This window comes from Phyllobates terribilis, unplaced genomic scaffold (genome assembly GCF_046119375.1).
Source record: "Phyllobates terribilis strain yellow unplaced genomic scaffold, ASM4611937v1 Scaffold_5__5_contigs__length_657084704, whole genome shotgun sequence".
Lineage (NCBI taxonomy): Eukaryota > Metazoa > Chordata > Amphibia > Anura > Dendrobatidae > Phyllobates > Phyllobates terribilis.
In genome coordinates, this window is record NW_027362765.1 from 631,423,366 (window position 1) to 631,443,791 (window position 20,426).

Below are 20,426 nucleotides of genomic sequence, written 5' to 3' on the forward strand. Positions count from 1 at the left end.
AAAAAATATTTTGTGCTCTAGCAGTTTGTGGGACTTGTTCTATTAGTCCATCTATACTAACCTCCATCAGGTTGCAAATTCAATATAATTTTTTTCTGCATCTAGCTCTGAAAAAATATTTTGGGTTCTAGCAGTGTGTGGGACTTGTTCTATTAGTCCATCTATACTAACCTCCATCAGGTTGCAAATTCAATATAATTTTTTTCTGTATCTAGCTCTGAAAAAATATTTCGGCTTCTAGCAGTGTGTGGGAGTTGTTCTATTAGTCCATCTATACTAACCTCCATCAGGTTGCAAATTCAATATAATTTTTTTCTGCATCTAGCTCTGAAAAAATATTTCGGGTTCTAGCAGTGTGTGGGACTTGTTCTATTAGTCCATCTATACTAACCTCCACCAGGTTGCAAATTCAATATAATTTTTTTCTGCATCTAGCTCTGAAAAAATATTTCGGCTTCTAGCAGTGTGTGGGACTTGTTCTATTAGTCCATCTATACTAACCTCCATCAGGTTGCAAATTCAATATCATTTTTTTCTGCATCTAGCTCTGAAAAATGTTTCGGCTTCTACCAGTGTGTGGGACTTGTTCTATTAGTCCATCTATACTAACCTCCATCAGGTTGCAAATTCAATATAATTTTTTCTGCATCTAGCTCTTAAAAAATATTTCGGCTTTTATCAGTGTGCGGGACTTTTTCTATTACTCCATCTATACTAACCTCCATCAGGTTGCAAATTCAATATAATTTTTTTCTGCATCTAGCTCTGAAAAAATGTTTCGGCTTCTAGCAGTGTGTGGGACTTGTTCTATTAGTCCATCTATACTAACCTCCATCAGGTTGCAAATTCAATATAATTTTTTTCTGCATCTAGCTCTGAAAAAATATTTCGGCTTCTAGCAGTGTGTGGGACTTGTTCTATTAGTCCATCTATACTAACCTCCATCAGGTTGCAAATTCAATATAATTTTTTTCTGCATCTAGCTCTGAAAAAATATTTTGGCTTCTAGCAGTGTGTGGGACTTGTTCGATTAGTCCATCTATACTACCATCCATCTGGTTGCAAATTCAATATAATTTTTTTCTGCATCTAGCTCTGAAAAAATATTTCGGGTTCTAGCAGTGTGTGGGACTTGTTCTATTAGTCCATCTATACTAACATCCATCTGGTTGCAAATTCAATATAATTTTTTTCTGCATCTAGCTCTGAAAAAATATTTTGTGTTCTAGCAGTTTGTGGGACTTGTTCTATTAGTCGATCTATACTAACCTCCATCAGGTTGCAAATTCAATATAATTTTTTTCTGCATCTAGCTCTGAAAAAATGTTTCGGGTTCTAGCAGTGTGTGGGACTTGTTCTATTAGTCCATCTATACTAACATCCATCTGGTTGCAAATTCAATATAATTTTTTTCTGCATCTAGCTCTTAAAAAATATTTCGGCTTCTAGCAGTGTGCGGGACTTGTTCTATTGCTCCATCTATACTAACCTCCATCAGGTTGCAAATTCAATATAATTTTTTTCTGCATCTAGCTCTGAAAAAATGTTTCGGCTTCTAGCAGTGTGTGGGACTTGTTCTATTAGTCCATCTATACTAACCTCCACCAGGTTGCAAATTCAATATAATTTTTTTCTGCATCTAGCTCTGAAAAAATATTTCGGCATCTAGCAGTGTGCGGCACTTGTTCTATTAGTCCATCTATACTAACCTCTATCAGGTTGCAAATTCAATATAATTTTTTTCTCCATCTAGCTCTTAAAAAATATTTCGGCTTCTAGCAGTGTGCGGGACATGTTCTATTACTCCATCTATACTAACCTCCATCAGGTTGCAAATTCAATATAATTTTTTTCTGCATCTAGCTCTGAAAAAATGTTTTGGCTTCTAGCAGTGTGTGGGACTTGTTCTTTTAGTCCATCTATACTAACCTCCATCAGGTTGCAAATTCAATATAATTTTTTTCTGCATCTAGCTCTCAAAAAATATTTCGGCTTCTAGCAGTGTGTGGGACTTGTTCTATTAGTCCATCTATACTAACCTACATCAGGTTGCAAATTCAATATAATTTTTTTCTGCATCTAGCTCTGAAAAATTATTTCGGCTTCTAGCAGTGTGTGGGACTTGTTCTATTAGTCCATCTATACTAACCTCCATCAGGTTGCAAATTCAATATCATTTTTTTCTGCATCTAGCTCTGAAAAATGTTTCGGCTTCTACCAGTGTGTGGGACTTGTTCTATTAGTCCATCTATACTAACCTCCATCAGGTTGCAAATTCAATATAATTTTTTCTGCATCTAGCTCTTAAAAAATATTTCGGCTTTTATCAGTGTGCGGGACTTGTTCTATTACTCCATCTATACTAACCTCCATCAGGTTGCAAATTCAATATAATTTTTTTCTGCATCTAGCTCTGAAAAAATGTTTCGGCTTCTAGCAGTGTGTGGGACTTGTTCTATTAGTCCATCTATACTAACCTCCATCAGGTTGCAAATTCAATATAATTTTTTTCTGCATCTAGCTCTGAAAAAATATTTCGGCTTCTAGCAGTGTGTGGGACTTGTTCTATTAGTCCATCTATACTAACCTCCATCAGGTTGCAAATTCAATATAATTTTTTTCTGCATCTAGCTCTGAAAAAATATTTTGGCTTCTAGCAGTGTGTGGGACTTGTTCGATTAGTCCATCTATACTACAATCCATCTGGTTGCAAATTCAATATAATTTTTTTCTGCATCTAGCTCTGAAAAAATATTTCGGGTTCTAGCAGTGTGTGGGACTTGTTCTATTAGTCCATCTATACTAACATCCATCTGGTTGCAAATTCAATATAATTTTTTTCTGCATCTAGCTCTGAAAAAATAATTTGTGTTCTAGCAGTTTGTGGGACTTGTTCTATTAGTCCATCTATACTAACCTCCATCTGGTTGCAAATTCAATATAATTTTTTTCTGCATCTAGCTCTGAAAAAATATTTCGGCTTCTAGCAGTGTGTGGGACTTGTTATATTAGTCCATCTATACTAACCTCCACCAGGTTGCAAATTCAATATAATTTTTTTCTGCATCTATCTCTGAAAAAATATTTCGGCTTCTAGCAGTGTGTGGGACTTGTTCTATTAGTCCATCTATACTAACCTCCATCAGGTTACAAATTCAATATAATTTTTTTCTGCATCTAGCTCTGAAAAAATATTTCGACTTCTAGCAGTGTGTGGGACTTGTTCTATTAGTCCATCTATACTAACCTCCATCAGGTGGCAAATTCAATATAATTTTTTTCTGCATCTAGCTCTGAAAAAATATTTTGTGTTCTAGCAGTTTGTGGGACTTGTTCTATTAGTCCATCTATACTAACCTCCATCAGGTTGCAAATTCAATATAATTTTTTTCTGCATCTAGCTCTGAAAAAATATTTTGGGTTCTAGCAGTGTGTGGGACTTTTTCTATTAGTCCATCTATACTAACATCCATCTGGTTGCAAATTCAATATAATTTTTCTCTGCATCTAGCTCTGAAAAAATATTTCGGCTTCTAGCAGTGTGTGGGAGTTGTTCTATTAGTCCATCTATACTAACCTCCATCAGGGTGCAAATTCAATATAATTTTTTTCTGCATCTAGCTCTAAAAAAATATTTCCGCTTCTAGCAGTGTGTGGGACTTGTTCTATTAGTCCATCTATACTAACCTCCATCAGGTTGCAAATTCAATATAATTTTTTTCTGCATCTAGCTCTGAAAAAATATTTCGGCTTCTAGCAGTGTGTGGGACTTGTTCTATTAGTCCATCTATACTAACCTACATCAGGTTGCAAATTCAATATAATTTTTTTCTGCATCTAGCTCTGAAAAAATATTTCGGCTTCTAGCAGTGTGTGGGACTTGTTCTATTAGTCCATCTATACTAACATCCATCTGGTTGCAAATTCAATATAATTTTTTTCTGCATCTAGCTCTGAAAAAATATTTCGGGTTCTAGCAGTGTGTGGGACTTGTTCTATTTGTCCATCTATACTAACGTCCATCTGGTTGCAAATTCAATATAATTTTTTTCTGCATCTAGCTCTGAAAAAATATTTCGGCTTCTAGCAGTGTGTGGGAGTTGTTCTATTAGACCATCTATACTAACCTCCATCAGGTTGCAAATTCAATATAATTTTTTTCTGCATCTAGCTCTGAAAATATATTTTGTGTTCTAGCAGTTTGTGGGGCTTGTTCTATTAGTCCATCTATACTAACCTCCATCAGGTTGCAAATTCAATATAATTTTTTTCTGCATCTAGCTCTGAAAAAATATTTTGGGTTCTAGCAGTGTGTGGGACTTGTTCTATTAGTCTATCTATACTAACATCCATCTGGTTGCAAATTCAATATAATTTTTTTCTGTATCTAGCTCTGAAAAAATATTTCGGCTTCTAGCAGTGTGTGGGAGTTGTTCTATTAGTCCATCTATACTAACCTCCATCAGGTTGCAAATTCAATATCATTTTTTTCTGCATCTAGCTCTGAAAAAATGTTTCGGCTTCTACCAGTGTGTGGGACTTGTTCTATTAGTCCATCTATACTAACCTCCATCAGGTTGCAAATTCAATATAATTTTTTTCTGCATCTAGCTCTGTAAAAATATTTCGGCTTCTAGCAGTGTGTAGGACTTGTTCTATTAGTCCATCTATACTAACCTCCATCAGGTTACAAATTCAATATCATTTTTTTCTGCATCTAGCTCTGAAAAAATATTTTGGCTTCTAGCAGTGTGTGGGACTTGTTCTATTAGTCCATCTATACTAACCTCCATCAGGTTGCAAATTCAATATCATTTTTTCTGCATCTAGCTCTGAAAAAATATTTCGGCTTCTAGCAGTGTGTGGGACTTGTTCTATTAGTCCATCTATACTAACCTCCATCATGTTGCAAATTCAATATCATTTTTTTCTGCATCTAGCTCTGAAAAATAATTCGGCGTCTAGCAGTGTGTGGGACATGTTCTGTTAGTCCATCTATACTAACCTCCACCAGGTTGCAAATTCAATATAATTTTTTTCTGCATCTAGCTCTGAAAAAATATTTCGGCTTCTAGCAGTGTGTGGGACTTGTTCTATTAGTCCATCTATACTAACCTCCATCAGGTTGCAAATTCAATATAATTTTTTTCTGAATCTAGCTCTGAAAAAATATTTTGGCTTCTAGCAGTGTGCGTGACTTTTTCTATTAGTCCATCTATACTAACCTCCATCAGGTTGCAAATTCAATATAATTTTTTTCTGCATTTAGCTCTGAAAAAATATTTCGGCTTCTAGCAGTGTGTGGAACTTGTTCTATTAGTCCATCTATACTACCCTCCATCAGGTTGCAAATTCAATATAATTTTATTCTGCATCTAGCTCTGAAAAGATATATTGGCTTCTAGCAGTGTGTGTGACTTGTTCTATTGCTCCATCTATACTAACCTCCATCAGGTTGCAAATTCAATATCATTTTTTTCTGCATCTAGCTCTTAAAAAATATTTCGGCTTCTAGCAGTGTGCGGGACTTGTTCTATTGCTCCATCTATACTAACCTCCATCAGGTTGCAAATTCAATATAATTTTTTTCTGCATCTAGCTCTGAAAAAATGTTTCGGCTTCTAGCAGTGTGTGGGACTTGTTCTATTAGTCCATCTATACTAACCTCCACCAGGTTGCAAATTCAATATAATTTTTTTCTGCATCTAGCTCTGAAAAAATATTTCGGCATCTAGCAGTGTGCGGCACTTGTTCTATTAGTCCATCTATACTAACCTCTATCAGGTTGCAAATTCAATATAATTTTTTTCTCCATCTAGCTCTTAAAAAATATTTCGGCTTCTAGCAGTGTGCGGGACTTGTTCTATTACTCCATCTATACTAACCTCCATCAGGTTGCAAATTCAATATAATTTTTTTCTGCATCTAGCTCTGAAAAAATGTTTTGGCTTCTAGCAGTATGTGGGACTTGTTCTTTTAGTCCATCTATACTAACCTCCATCAGGTTGCAAATTCAATATAATTTTTTTCTGCATCTAGCTCTCAAAAAATATTTCGGCTTCTAGCAGTGTGTGGGACTTGTTCTATTAGTCCATCTATACTAACCTACATCAGGTTGCAAATTCAATATAATTTTTTTCTGCATGTAGCTCTGAAAAATTATTTCGGCTTCTAGCAGTGTGTGGGACTTGTTCTATTAGTCCATCTATACTAACATCCATCTGGTTGCAAATTCAATATAATTTTTTTCTGCATCTAGCTGTGAAAAAATATTTCGGGTTCTAGCAGTGTGTGGGACTTGTTCTATTTGTCCATCTATACTAACGTCCATCTGGTTGCAAATTCAATATAATTTTTTTCTGCATCTAGCTCTGAAAAAATATTTCGGCTTCTAGCAGTGTGTGGGAGTTTTTCTATTAGTCCATCTATACTAACCTCCATCAGGTTGCAAATTCAATATAATTTTTTTCTGCATCTAGCTCTGAAAAAATATTTTGTGTTCTAGCAGTTTGTGGGACTTGTTCTATTAGTCCATCTATACTAACCTCCATCAGGTTGCAAATTCAATATAATTTTTTTCTGCATCTAGCTCTGAAAAAATATTTCGGGTTCTAGCAGTGTGTGGGACTTGTTCTATTAGTCCATCTATACTAACCTCCACCAGGTTGAAAATTCAATATAATTTTTTTCTGCATCTAGCTCTGAAAAAATATTTCGGCTTCTAGCAGTGTGTGGGACTTGTTCTATTAGTCAATCTATACTAACCTCCATCAGGTTGCAAATTCAATATCATTTTTTTCTGCATCTAGCTCTGAAAAATGTTTCGGCTTCTACCAGTGTGTGGGACTTGTTCTATTAGTCCATCTATACTAACCTCCATCAGGTTGCAAATTCAATATAATTTTTTCTGCATCTAGCTCTTAAAAAATATTTCGGCTTTTATCAGTGTGCGGGACTTGTTCTATTACTCCATCTATACTAACCTCCATCAGGTTGCAAATTCAATATAATTTTTTTCTGCATCTAGCTCTGAAAAAATGTTTCGGCTTCTAGCAGTGTGTGGGACTTGTTCTATTAGTCCATCTATACTAACCTCCATCAGGTTGCAAATTCAATATAATTTTTTTCTGCATCTAGCTCTGAAAAAATATTTCAGCTTCTAGCAGTGTGTGGGACTTGTTCTATTAGTCCATCTATACTAACCTCCATCAGGTTGCAAATTCAATATAATTTTTTTCTGCATCTAGCTCTGAAAAAATATTTTGGCTTCTAGCAGTGTGTGGGACTTGTCCGATTAGTCCATCTATACTACAATCCATCTGGTTGCAAATTCAATATAATTTTTTTCTGCATCTAGCTCTGAAAAAATATTTCGGGTTCTAGCAGTGTGTGGGACTTGTTCTATTAGTCCATCTATACTAACATCCATCTGGTTGCAAATTCAATATAATTTTTTTCTGCATCTAGCTCTGAAAAAATAATTTGTGTTCTAGCAGTTTGTGGGACTTGTTCTATTAGTCCATCTATACTAACCTCCATCAGGTTGCAAATTCAATATAATTTTTTTCTGCATCTAGCTCTGAAAAAATATTTCGGATTCTAGCAGTGTGTGGGACTTGTTCTATTAGTCCATCTATACTAACATCCATCTGGTTGCAAATTCAATATAATTTTTTTCTGCATCTAGCTCTGAAAAAATATTTCAGCTTCTAGCAGTGTGTGGGAGTTGTTCTATTAGTCCATCTATACTAACCTCCATCAGGTTGCAAATTCAATATAATTTTTTTCTGCATCTAGCTCTGAAAAAATATTTCGGCTTCTAGCAGTGTGTGGGACTTGTTATATTAGTCCATCTATACTAACCTCCACCAGGTTGCAAATTCAATATAATTTTTTTCTGCATCTATCTCTGAAAAAATATTTCGGCTTCTAGCAGTGTGTGGGACTTGTTCTATTAGTCCATCTATACTAACCTCCATCAGGTTACAAATTCAATATAATTTTTTTCTGCATCTAGCTCTGAAAAAATATTTCGACTTCTAGCAGTGTGTGGGACTTGTTCTATTAGTCCATCTATACTAACCTCCATCAGGTTGCAAATTCAATATAATTTTTTTCTGCATCTAGCTCTGAAAAAATATTTTGTGTTCTAGCAGTTTGTGGGACTTGTTCTATTAGTCCATCTATACTAACCTCCATCAGGTTGCAAATTCAATATAATTTTTTTCTGCATCTAGCTCTGAAAAAATATTTCGGGTTCTAGCAGTGTGTGGGACTTGTTCTATTAGTCCATCTATACTAACCTCCACCAGGTTGAAAATTCAATATAATTTTTTTCTGCATCTAGCTCTGAAAAAATATTTCGGCTTCTAGCAGTGTGTGGGACTTGTTCTATTATTCCATCTATACTAACCTCCATCAGGTTGCAAATTCAATATCATTTTTTTCTGCATCTAGCTCTGAAAAATGTTTCGGCTTCTACCAGTGTGTGGGACTTGTTCTATTAGTCCATCTATACTAACCTCCATCAGGTTGCAAATTCAATATAATTTTTTCTGCATCTAGCTTTTAAAAAATATTTGGGCTTTTATCAGTGTGCGGGACTTGTTCTATTACTCCATCTATACTAACCTCCATCAGGTTGCAAATTCAATATAATTTTTTTCTGCATCTAGCTCTGAAAAAATGTTTCGGCTTCTAGCAGTGTGTGGGACTTGTTCTATTAGTCCATCTATACTAACCTCCATCAGGTTGCAAATTCAATATAATTTTTTTCTGCATCTAGCTCTGAAAAAATATTTCAGCTTCTAGCAGTGTGTGGGACTTGTTCTATTAGTCCATCTATACTAACCTCCATCAGGTTGCAAATTCAATATAATTTTTTTCTGCATCTAGCTCTGAAAAAATATTTTGGCTTCTAGCAGTGTGTGGGACTTGTTCGATTAGTCCATCTATACTACAATCCATCTGGTTGCAAATTCAATATAATTTTTTTCTGCATCTAGCTCTGAAAAAATATTTCGGGTTCTAGCAGTGTGTGGGACTTGTTCTATTAGTCCATCTATACTAACATCCATCTGGTTGCAAATTCAATATAATTTTTTTCTGCATCTAGCTCTGAAAAAATAATTTGTGTTCTAGCAGTTTGTGGGACTTGTTCTATTAGTCCATCTATACTAACCTCCATCAGGTTGCAAATTCAATATAATTTTTTTCTGCATCTAGCTCTGAAAAAATATTTCGGGTTCTAGCAGTGTGTGGGACTTGTTCTATTAGTCCATCTATACTAACATCCATCTGGTTGCAAATTCAATATAATTTTTTTCTGCATCTAGCTCTGAAAAAATATTTCAGCTTCTAGCAGTGTGTGGGAGTTGTTCTATTAGTCCATCTATACTAACCTCCATCAGGTTGCAAATTCAATATAATTTTTTTCTGCATCTAGCTCTGAAAAAATATTTCGGCTTCTAGCAGTGTGTGGGACTTGTTATATTAGTCCATCTATACTAACCTCCACCAGGTTGCAAATTCAATATAATTTTTTTCTGCATCTATCTCTGAAAAAATATTTCGGCTTCTAGCAGTGTGTGGGACTTGTTCTATTAGTCCATCTATACTAACCTCCATCAGGTTACAAATTCAATATAATTTTTTTCTGCATCTAGCTCTGAAAAAATATTTCGACTTCTAGCAGTGTGTGGGACTTGTTCTATTAGTCCATCTATACTAACCTCCATCAGGTTGCAAATTCAATATAATTTTTTTCTGCATCTAGCTCTGAAAAAATATTTTGTGTTCTAGCAGTTTGTGGGACTTGTTCTATTAGTCCATCTATACTAACCTCCATCAGGTTGCAAATTCAATATAATTTTTTTCTGCATCTAGCTCTGAAAAAATATTTTGGGTTCTAGCAGTGTGTGGGACTTTTTCTATTAGTCCATCTATACTAACATCCATCTGGTTGCAAATTCAATATAATTTTTTTCTGCATCTAGCTCTGAAAAAATATTTCGGCTTCTAGCAGTGTGTGGGAGTTGTTCTATTAGTCCATCTATACTAACCTCCATCAGGTTGCAAATTCAATATAATTTTTTTCTGCATCTAGCTCTAAAAAAATATTTCCGCTTCTAGCAGTGTGCGGGACTTGTTCTATTAGTCCATCTATACTAACCTCTATCAGGTTGCAAATTCAATATAATTTTTTTCTGCATCTAGCTCTTAAAAAATATTTCGGCTTCTAGCAGTGTGCGGGACTTGTTCTATTACTCCATCTATACTAACCTCCATCAGGTTGCAAATTCAATATAATTTTTTTCTGCATCTAGCTCTGAATAAATGTTTCGGCTTCTAGCAGTGTGTGGGACTTGTTCTATTAGTCCATCTATACTAACCTCCATCAGGTTGCAAATTCAATATAATTTTTTTCTGCATCTAGCTCTGAAAAAATATTTCGGCTTCTAGCAGTGTGTGGGACTTGTTCTATTAGTCCATCTATACTAACCTCCATCAGGTTGCAAATTCAATATAATTTTTTCTGCATCTAGCTTTTAAAAAATATTTGGGCTTTTATCAGTGTGCGGGACTTGTTCTATTACTCCATCTATACTAACCTCCATCAGGTTGCAAATTCAATATAATTTTTTTCTGCATCTAGCTCTGAAAAAATGTTTCGGCTTCTAGCAGTGTGTGGGACTTGTTCTATTAGTCCATCTATACTAACCTCCATCAGGTTGCAAATTCAATATAATTTTTTTCTGCATCTAGCTCTGAAAAAATATTTCAGCTTCTAGCAGTGTGTGGGACTTGTTCTATTAGTCCATCTATACTAACCTCCATCAGGTTGCAAATTCAATATAATTTTTTTCTGCATCTAGCTCTGAAAAAATATTTTGGCTTCTAGCAGTGTGTGGGACTTGTTCGATTAGTCCATCTATACTACAATCCATCTGGTTGCAAATTCAATATAATTTTTTTCTGCATCTAGCTCTGAAAAAATATTTCGGGTTCTAGCAGTGTGTGGGACTTGTTCTATTAGTCCATCTATACTAACATCCATCTGGTTGCAAATTCAATATAATTTTTTTCTGCATCTAGCTCTGAAAAAATAATTTGTGTTCTAGCAGTTTGTGGGACTTGTTCTATTAGTCCATCTATACTAACCTCCATCAGGTTGCAAATTCAATATAATTTTTTTCTGCATCTAGCTCTGAAAAAATATTTCGGGTTCTAGCAGTGTGTGGGACTTGTTCTATTAGTCCATCTATACTAACATCCATCTGGTTGCAAATTCAATATAATTTTTTTCTGCATCTAGCTCTGAAAAAATATTTCAGCTTCTAGCAGTGTGTGGGAGTTGTTCTATTAGTCCATCTATACTAACCTCCATCAGGTTGCAAATTCAATATAATTTTTTTCTGCATCTAGCTCTGAAAAAATATTTCGGCTTCTAGCAGTGTGTGGGACTTGTTATATTAGTCCATCTATACTAACCTCCACCAGGTTGCAAATTCAATATAATTTTTTTCTGCATCTATCTCTGAAAAAATATTTCGGCTTCTAGCAGTGTGTGGGACTTGTTCTATTAGTCCATCTATACTAACCTCCATCAGGTTACAAATTCAATATAATTTTTTTCTGCATCTAGCTCTGAAAAAATATTTCGACTTCTAGCAGTGTGTGGGACTTGTTCTATTAGTCCATCTATACTAACCTCCATCAGGTTGCAAATTCAATATAATTTTTTTCTGCATCTAGCTCTGAAAAAATATTTTGTGTTCTAGCAGTTTGTGGGACTTGTTCTATTAGTCCATCTATACTAACCTCCATCAGGTTGCAAATTCAATATAATTTTTTTCTGCATCTAGCTCTGAAAAAATATTTTGGGTTCTAGCAGTGTGTGGGACTTTTTCTATTAGTCCATCTATACTAACATCCATCTGGTTGCAAATTCAATATAATTTTTTTCTGCATCTAGCTCTGAAAAAATATTTCGGCTTCTAGCAGTGTGTGGGAGTTGTTCTATTAGTCCATCTATACTAACCTCCATCAGGTTGCAAATTCAATATAATTTTTTTCTGCATCTAGCTCTAAAAAAATATTTCCGCTTCTAGCAGTGTGCGGGACTTGTTCTATTAGTCCATCTATACTAACCTCTATCAGGTTGCAAATTCAATATAATTTTTTTCTGCATCTAGCTCTTAAAAAATATTTCGGCTTCTAGCAGTGTGCGGGACTTGTTCTATTACTCCATCTATACTAACCTCCATCAGGTTGCAAATTCAATATAATTTTTTTCTGCATCTAGCTCTGAATAAATGTTTCGGCTTCTAGCAGTGTGTGGGACTTGTTCTATTAGTCCATCTATACTAACCTCCATCAGGTTGCAAATTCAATATAATTTTTTTCTGCATCTAGCTCTGAAAAAATATTTCGGCTTCTAGCAGTGTGTGGGACTTGTTCTATTAGTCCATCTATACTAACCTACATCAGGTTGCAAATTCAATATAATTTTTTTCTGCATCTAGCTCTGAAAAAATATTTCGGCTTCTAGCAGTGTGTGGGACTTGTTCTATTAGTCCATCTATACTAACATCCATCTGGTTGCAAATTCAATATAATTTTTTTCTGCATCTAGCTCTGAAAAAATATTTCGGCTTCTAGCAGTGTGTGGGAGTTGTTCTATTAGTCCATCTATACTAACCTCCATCAGGTTGCAAATTCAATATAATTTTTTTCTGCATCTAGCTCTGAAAATATATTTTGTGTTCTAGCAGTTTGTGGGGCTTGTTCTATTAGTCCATCTATACTAACCTCCATCAGGTTGCAAATTCAATATAATTTTTTTCTGCATCTAGCTCTGAAAAAATATTTTGGGTTCTAGCAGTGTGTGGGACTTGTTCTATTAGTCTATCTATACTAACATCCATCTGGTTGCAAATTCAATATAATTTTTTTCTGTATCTAGCTCTGAAAAAATATTTCGGCTTCTAGCAGTGTGTGGGAGTTGTTCTATTAGTCCATCTATACTAACCTCCATCAGGTTGCAAATTCAATATCATTTTTTTCTGCATCTAGCTCTGAAAAAATGTTTCGGCTTCTACCAGTGTGTGGGACTTGTTCTATTAGTCCATCTATACTAACCTCCATCAGGTTGCAAATTCAATATAATTTTTTTCTGCATCTAGCTCTGTAAAAATATTTCGGCTTCTAGCAGTGTGTAGGACTTGTTCTATTAGTCCATCTATACTAACCTCCATCAGGTTGCAAATTCAATATCAATTTTTTCTGCATCTAGCTCTGAAAAAATATTTCGGCTTCTAGCAGTGTGTGGGACTTGTTCTATTAGTACATCTATACTAACCTCCATCAGGTTGCAAATTCAATATCATTTTTTTCTGCATCTTGCTCTGAAAAAATATTTCGGCTTCTTGCAGTGTATGGGACTTGTTCTATTAGTACATCTATACTAACCTACACCAGGTTGCAAATTTAAAATAATTTTTTTCTGCATCTAGCTCTGAAAAAATGTTTCGGCTTCTAGCAGTGTGTGGGACTTGTTCTATTAGTCCATCTATACTAACCTCCATCAGGTTGCAAATTCAATATAATTTTTTTCTGCATCTAGCTCTGAAAAAATATTTCGGCTTCTAGCAGTGTGTGGGACTTGTTCTATTAGTCCATCTATACTAACCTCCATCAGGTTGCAAATTCAATATCATTTTTTTCTGCATCTAGCTCTGAAAAATAATTCGGCGTCTAGCAGTGTGTGGGACATGTTCTGTTAGTCCATCTATACTAACCTCCACCAGGTTGCAAATTCAATATAATTTTTTTCTGCATCTAGCTCTGAAAAAATATTTCGGCTTCTAGCAGTGTGTGGGACTTGTTCTATTAGTCCATCTATACTAACCTCCATCAGGTTGCAAATTCAATATAATTTTTTTCTGAATCTAGCTCTGAAAAAATATTTTGGCTTCTAGCAGTGTGCGTGACTTTTTCTATTAGTCCATCTATACTAACCTCCATCAGGTTGCAAATTCAATATAATTTTTTTCTGCATTTAGCTCTGAAAAAATATTTCGGCTTCTAGCAGTGTGTGGAACTTGTTCTATTAGTCCATCTATACTACCCTCCATCAGGTTGCAAATTCAATATAATTTTATTCTGCATCTAGCTCTGAAAAGATATATTGGCTTCTAGCAATGTGTGTGACTTGTTCTATTCCTCCATCTATACTAACCTCCATCAGGTTGCAAATTCAATATCATTTTTTTCTGCATCTAGCTCTGAAAAAATGTTTCGGCTTCTAGCAGTGTGTGGGACTTGTTCTATTAGTCCATCTATACTAACCTCCATCAGGTTGCAAATTCAATATCAATTTTTTCTGCATCTAGCTCTGAAAAAATATTTCGGCTTCTAGCAGTGTGTGGGACTTGTTCTATTAGTATATCTATACTAACCTCCATCAGGTTGCAAATTCAATATCATTTTTTTCTGCATCTTGCTCTGAAAAAATATTTCGGCTTCTTGCAGTGTGTGGGACTTGTTCTATTAGTACATCTATACTAACCTACACCAGGTTGCAAATTTAAAATAATTTTTTTCTGCATCTAGCTCTGAAAAAATGTTTCGGCTTCTAGCAGTGTGTGGGACTTGTTCTATTAGTCCATCTATACTAACCTCCATCAGGTTGCAAATTCAATATAATTTTTTTCTGCATCTAGCTCTGAAAAAATATTTCGGCTTCTAGCAGTGTGTGGGACTTGTTCTATTAGTCCATCTATACTAACCTCCATCAGGTTGCAAATTCAATAAAATTTTTTTCTGCATCTAGCTCTGAAAAAATATTTCGGCTTCTAGCAGTGTGTGGGACTTGTTCTATTAGTCCATCTATACTAACCTCTATTAGGTTGCAAATTCAATATAATTTTTTTCTGCATCTAGCTCTGAAAAATTATTTCGGCTTCTAGCAGTGTGTGGGACTTGTTCTATTAGTCCATCTATACTAACCTCCATCAGGTTGCAAATTCAATCTAATTTTTTTCTGCATCTAGCTCTGAAAAAATATTTTGTGTTCTAGCAGTTTGTGGGACTTGTTCTATTAGTCCATCTATACTAACCTCCATCAGGTTGCAAATTCAATATAATTTTTTTCTGCATCTAGCTCTGAAAAAATATTTCGGGTTCTAGCAGTGTGTGGGACTTGTTCTATTAGTCCATCTATACTAACATCCATCTGGTTGCAAATTCAATATAATTTTTTTCTGCATCTAGCTCTGAAAAAATATTTCGGCTTCTAGCAGTGTGTGGGAGTTGTTCTATTAGTCCATCTATACTAACCTCCATCAGGTTGCAAATTCAATATAATTTTTTTCTGCATCTAGCTCTGAAAAAATATTTCGGCTTCTAGCAGTGTGTGGGAGTTGTTCTATTAGTCCATCTATACTAACCTCCACCAGGTTGCAAATTCAATATAATTTTTTTCTGCATCTAGCTCTGAAAAAATATTTCGGCTTCTAGCAGTGTGTGGGACTTATTCTATTACTCCATCTATACTAACCTCCATCAGGTTGCAAATTCAATATGATTTTTTCTGCATCTAGCTCTTAAAAAATATTTCGGCTTCTAGCAGTGTGCGGGATTTGTTCTATTACTCCATCTATACTAACCTCCATCAGGTTGCAAATTCAATATATTTTTTTTCTGCATCTAGCTCTGAAAAAATGTTTCGGCTTCTAGCAGTGTGTGGGACTTGTTCTATTAGTCCATCTATACTAACCTCCATCAGGTTGCAAATTCAATATAATTTTTTTCTGCATCTAGCTCTGAAAAAATATTTCAGCTTCTAGCAGTGTGTGGGACTTGTTCTATTAGTCCATCTATACTAACATCCATCTGGTTGCAAATTCAATATAATTTTTTTCTGTATCTAGCTCTGAAAAAATATTTCGGCTTCTAGCAGTGTGTGGGAGTTGTTCTATTAGTCCATCTATACTAACCTCCATCAGGTTGCAAATTCAATATAATTTTTTTCTGCATCTAGCTCTGAAAAAATATTTCGGGTTCTAGCAGTGTGTGGGACTTGTTCTATTAGTCCATCTATACTAACCTCCACCAGGTTGCAAATTCAATATAATTTTTTTCTGCATCTAGCTCTGAAAAAATATTTCGGCTTCTAGCAGTGTGTGGGACTTGCTCTATTAGTCCATCTATACTAACCTCCATCAGGTTACAAATTCAATACCATTTTTTTCTGCATCTAGCTCTGAAAAAATATTTTGGCTTCTAGCAGTGTGTGGGACTTGTTCTATTAGTCCATCTATACTAACCTCCATCAGGTTGCAAATTCAATATCATTTTTTCTGCATCTAGCTCTGAAAAAATATTTCGGCTTCTAGCAGTGTGTGGGACTTGTTCTATTAGTCCATCTATACTAACCTCCATCATGTTGCAAATTCAATATCATTTTTTTCTGCATCTAGCTCTGAAAAATAATTCGGCGTCTAGCAGTGTGTGGGACTTGTTCTATTAGTCCATCTATTCTAACCTCCACCAGGTTGCAAATTCAATATAATTTTTTTCTGCATCTAGCTCTGAAAAAATATTTTGGCTTCTAGCAGTGTGTGGGACTTTTTCTATTAGTCCATCTATACTAACCTCCATCAGGTTGCAAATTCAATATAATTTTTTTCTGAATCTAGCTCTGAAAAAATATTTTGGCTTCTAGCAGTGTGCGTGACTTTTTCTATTAGTCCATCTATACTGACCTCCATCAGGTTGCAAATTCAATATAATTTTTTTCTGCATCTAGCTCTGAAAAAATATTTTGGCTTCTAGCAGTGTGTGGGACTTGTTCTATTAGTCCATCTATACTAACCTCCATCAGGTTACAAATTCAATATAATTTTTTTCTGCATCTAGCTCTGAAAAAATATTTTGGCTTCTAGCAGTGTGTGGGACTTGTTCTATTAGTCCATGTATACTAACCTCCATCAGGTTGCAAATTCAATATAATTTTTTTCTTTATCTAGCTCTGAAAAAATATTTCGGCTTCTAGCAGTGTGCGGGACTTGTTCTATTACTCCATCTATACTAACCTCCATCAGGTTGCAAATTCAATATAATTTTTTTCTGCATTTAGCTCTGAAAAAATATTTCGGCTTCTAGCAGTGTGTGGGACTTGTTCTATTAGTCCATCTATACTAACCTCCATCAGGTTGCAAATTCAATATAATTTTTTTCTGCATCTAGCTCTGAAAAAATATTTTGGCTTCTAGCAGTGTGTGGGACTTGTTCGATTAGTCCATCTATACTACAATCCATCTGGTTGCAAATTCAATATAATTTTTTTCTGCATCTAGCTCTGAAAAAATATTTCGGGTTCTAGCAGTGTGTGGGACTTGTTCTATTAGTCCATCTATACTAACATCCATCTGGTTGCAAATTCAATATAATTTTTTTCTGCATCTAGCTCTGAAAAAATAATTTGTGTTCTAGCAGTTTGTGGGACTTGTTCTATTAGTCCATCTATACTAACCTCCATCAGGTTGCAAATTCAATATAATTTTTTTCTGCATCTAGCTCTGAAAAAATATTTCGGGTTGTAGCAGTGTGTGGGACTTGTTCTATTAGTCCATCTATACTAACATCCATCTGGTTGCAAATTCAATATAATTTTTTTCTGCATCTAGCTCTGAAAAATTATTTCAGCTTCTAGCAGTGTGTGGGAGTTGTTCTATTAGTCCATCTATACTAACCTCCATCAGGTTGCAAATTCAATATAATTTTTTTCTGCATCTAGCTCTGAAAAAATATTTCGGCTTCTAGCAGTGTGTGGGACTTGTTATATTAGTCCATCTATACTAACCTCCACCAGGTTGCAAATTCAATATAATTTTTTTCTGCATCTATCTCTGAAAAAATATTTCGGCTTCTAGCAGTGTGTGGGACTTGTTCTATTAGTCCATCTATACTAACCTCCATCAGGTTACAAATTCAATATAATTTTTTTCTGCATCTAGCTCTGAAAAAATATTTCGACTTCTAGCAGTGTGTGGGACTTGTTCTATTAGTCCATCTATACTAACCTCCATCAGGTTGCAAATTCAATATAATTTTTTTCTGCATCTAGCTCTGAAAAAATATTTTGTGTTCTAGCAGTTTGTGGGACTTGTTCTATTAGTCCATCTATACTAACCTCCATCAGGTTGCAAATTCAATATAATTTTTTTCTGCATCTAGCTCTGAAAAAATATTTTGGGTTCTAGCAGTGTGTGGGACTTTTTCTATTAGTCCATCTATACTAACATCCATCTGGTTGCAAATTCAATATAATTTTTTTCTGCATCTAGCTCTGAAAAAATATTTCGGCTTCTAGCAGTGTGTGGGAGTTGTTCTATTAGTCCATCTATACTAACCTCCATCAGGTTGCAAATTCAATATAATTTTTTTCTGCATCTAGCTCTAAAAAAATATTTCTGCTTCTAGCAGTGTGTGGGACTTGTTATATTAGTCCATCTATACTAACCTCTATCAGGTTGCAAATTCAATATAATTTTTTTCTCCATCTAGCTCTTAAAAAATATTTCGGCTTCTAGCAGTGTGCGGGACTTGTTCTATTACTCGATCTATACTAACCTCCATCAGGTTGCAAATTCAATATAATTTTTTTCTGCATCTAGCTCTGAATAAATGTTTCGGCTTCTAGCAGTGTGTGGGACTTGTTCTATTAGTCCATCTATACTAACCTCCATCAGGTTGCAAATTCAATATAATTTTTTTCTGCATCTAGCTCTGAAAAAATATTTCGGCTTCTAGCAGTGTGTGGGACTTGTTCTATTAGTTCATCTATACTAACCTACATCAGGTTGCAAATTCAATATAATTTTTTTCTGCATCTAGCTCTGAAAAAATATTTCGGCTTCTAGCAGTGTGTGGGACTTGTTCTATTAGTCCATCTATACTAACATCCATCTGGTTGCAAATTCAATATAATTTTTTTCTGCATCTAGCTCTGAAAAAATATTTCGGGTTCTAGCAGTGTGTGGGACTTGTTCTATTTGTCCATCTATACTAACGTCCATCTGGTTGCAAATTCAATATAATTTTTTTCTGCATCTAGCTCTGAAAAAATATTTCGGCTTCTAGCAGTGTGTGGGAGTTGTTCTATTAGTCCATCTATACTAACCTCCATCAGGTTGCAAATTCAATATAATTTTTTTCTGCATCTAGCTCTGAAAATATATTTTGTGTTCTAGCAGTTTGTGGGGCTTGTTCTATTAGTCCATCTATACTAACCTCCATCAGGTTGCAAATTCAATATAATTTTTTTCTGCATCTAGCTCTGAAAAAATATTTTGGGTTCTAGCAGTGTGTGGGACTTGTTCTATTAGTCTATCTATACTAACATCCATCTGGTTGCAAATTCAATATAATTTTTTTCTGTATCTAGCTCTGAAAAAATATTTCGGCTTCTAGCAGTGTGTGGGAGTTGTTCTATTAGTCCATCTATACTAACCTCCATCAGGTTGCAAATTCAATATAATTTTTTTCTGCATCTAACTCTGAAAAAATATTTCGGCTTCTAGCAGTGTGTGGGAGTTGTTCTATTAGTCCATCTATACTAACCTCCATCAGGTTGCAAATTCAATATAATTTTTTTCTGCATCTAGCTCTAAAAAAATATTTCTGCTTCTAGCAGTGTGTGGGACTTGTTATATTAGTCCATCTATACTAACCTCTATCAGGTTGCAAATTCAATATAATTTTTTTCTCCATCTAGCTCTTAAAAAATATTTCGGCTTCTAGCAGTGTGCGGGACTTGTTCTATTACTCGATCTATACTAACCTCCATCAGGTTGCAAATTCAATATAATTTTTTTCTGCATCTAGCTCTGAATAAATGTTTCGGCTTCTAGCAGTGTGTGGGACTTGTTCTATTAGTCCATCTATACTAACCTCCATCAGGTTGCAAATTCAATATAATTTTTTTCTGCATCTAGCTCTGAAAAAATATTTCGGCTTCTAGCAGTGTGTGGGACTTGTTCTATTAGTTCATCTATACTAACCTACATCAGGTTGCAAATTCAATATAATTTTTTTCTGCATCTAGCTCTGAAAAAATATTTCGGCTTCTAGCAGTGTGTGGGACTTGTTCTATTAGTCCATCTATACTAACATCCATCTGGTTGCAAATTCAATATAATTTTTTTCTGCATCTAGCTCTGAAAAAATATTTCGGGTTCTAGCAGTGTGTGGGACTTGTTCTATTTGTCCATCTATACTAACGTCCATCTGGTTGCAAATTCAATATAATTTTTTTCTGCATCTAGCTCTGAAAAAATATTTCGGCTTCTAGCAGTGTGTGGGAGTTGTTCTATTAGTCCATCTATACTAACCTCCATCAGGTTGCAAATTCAATATAATTT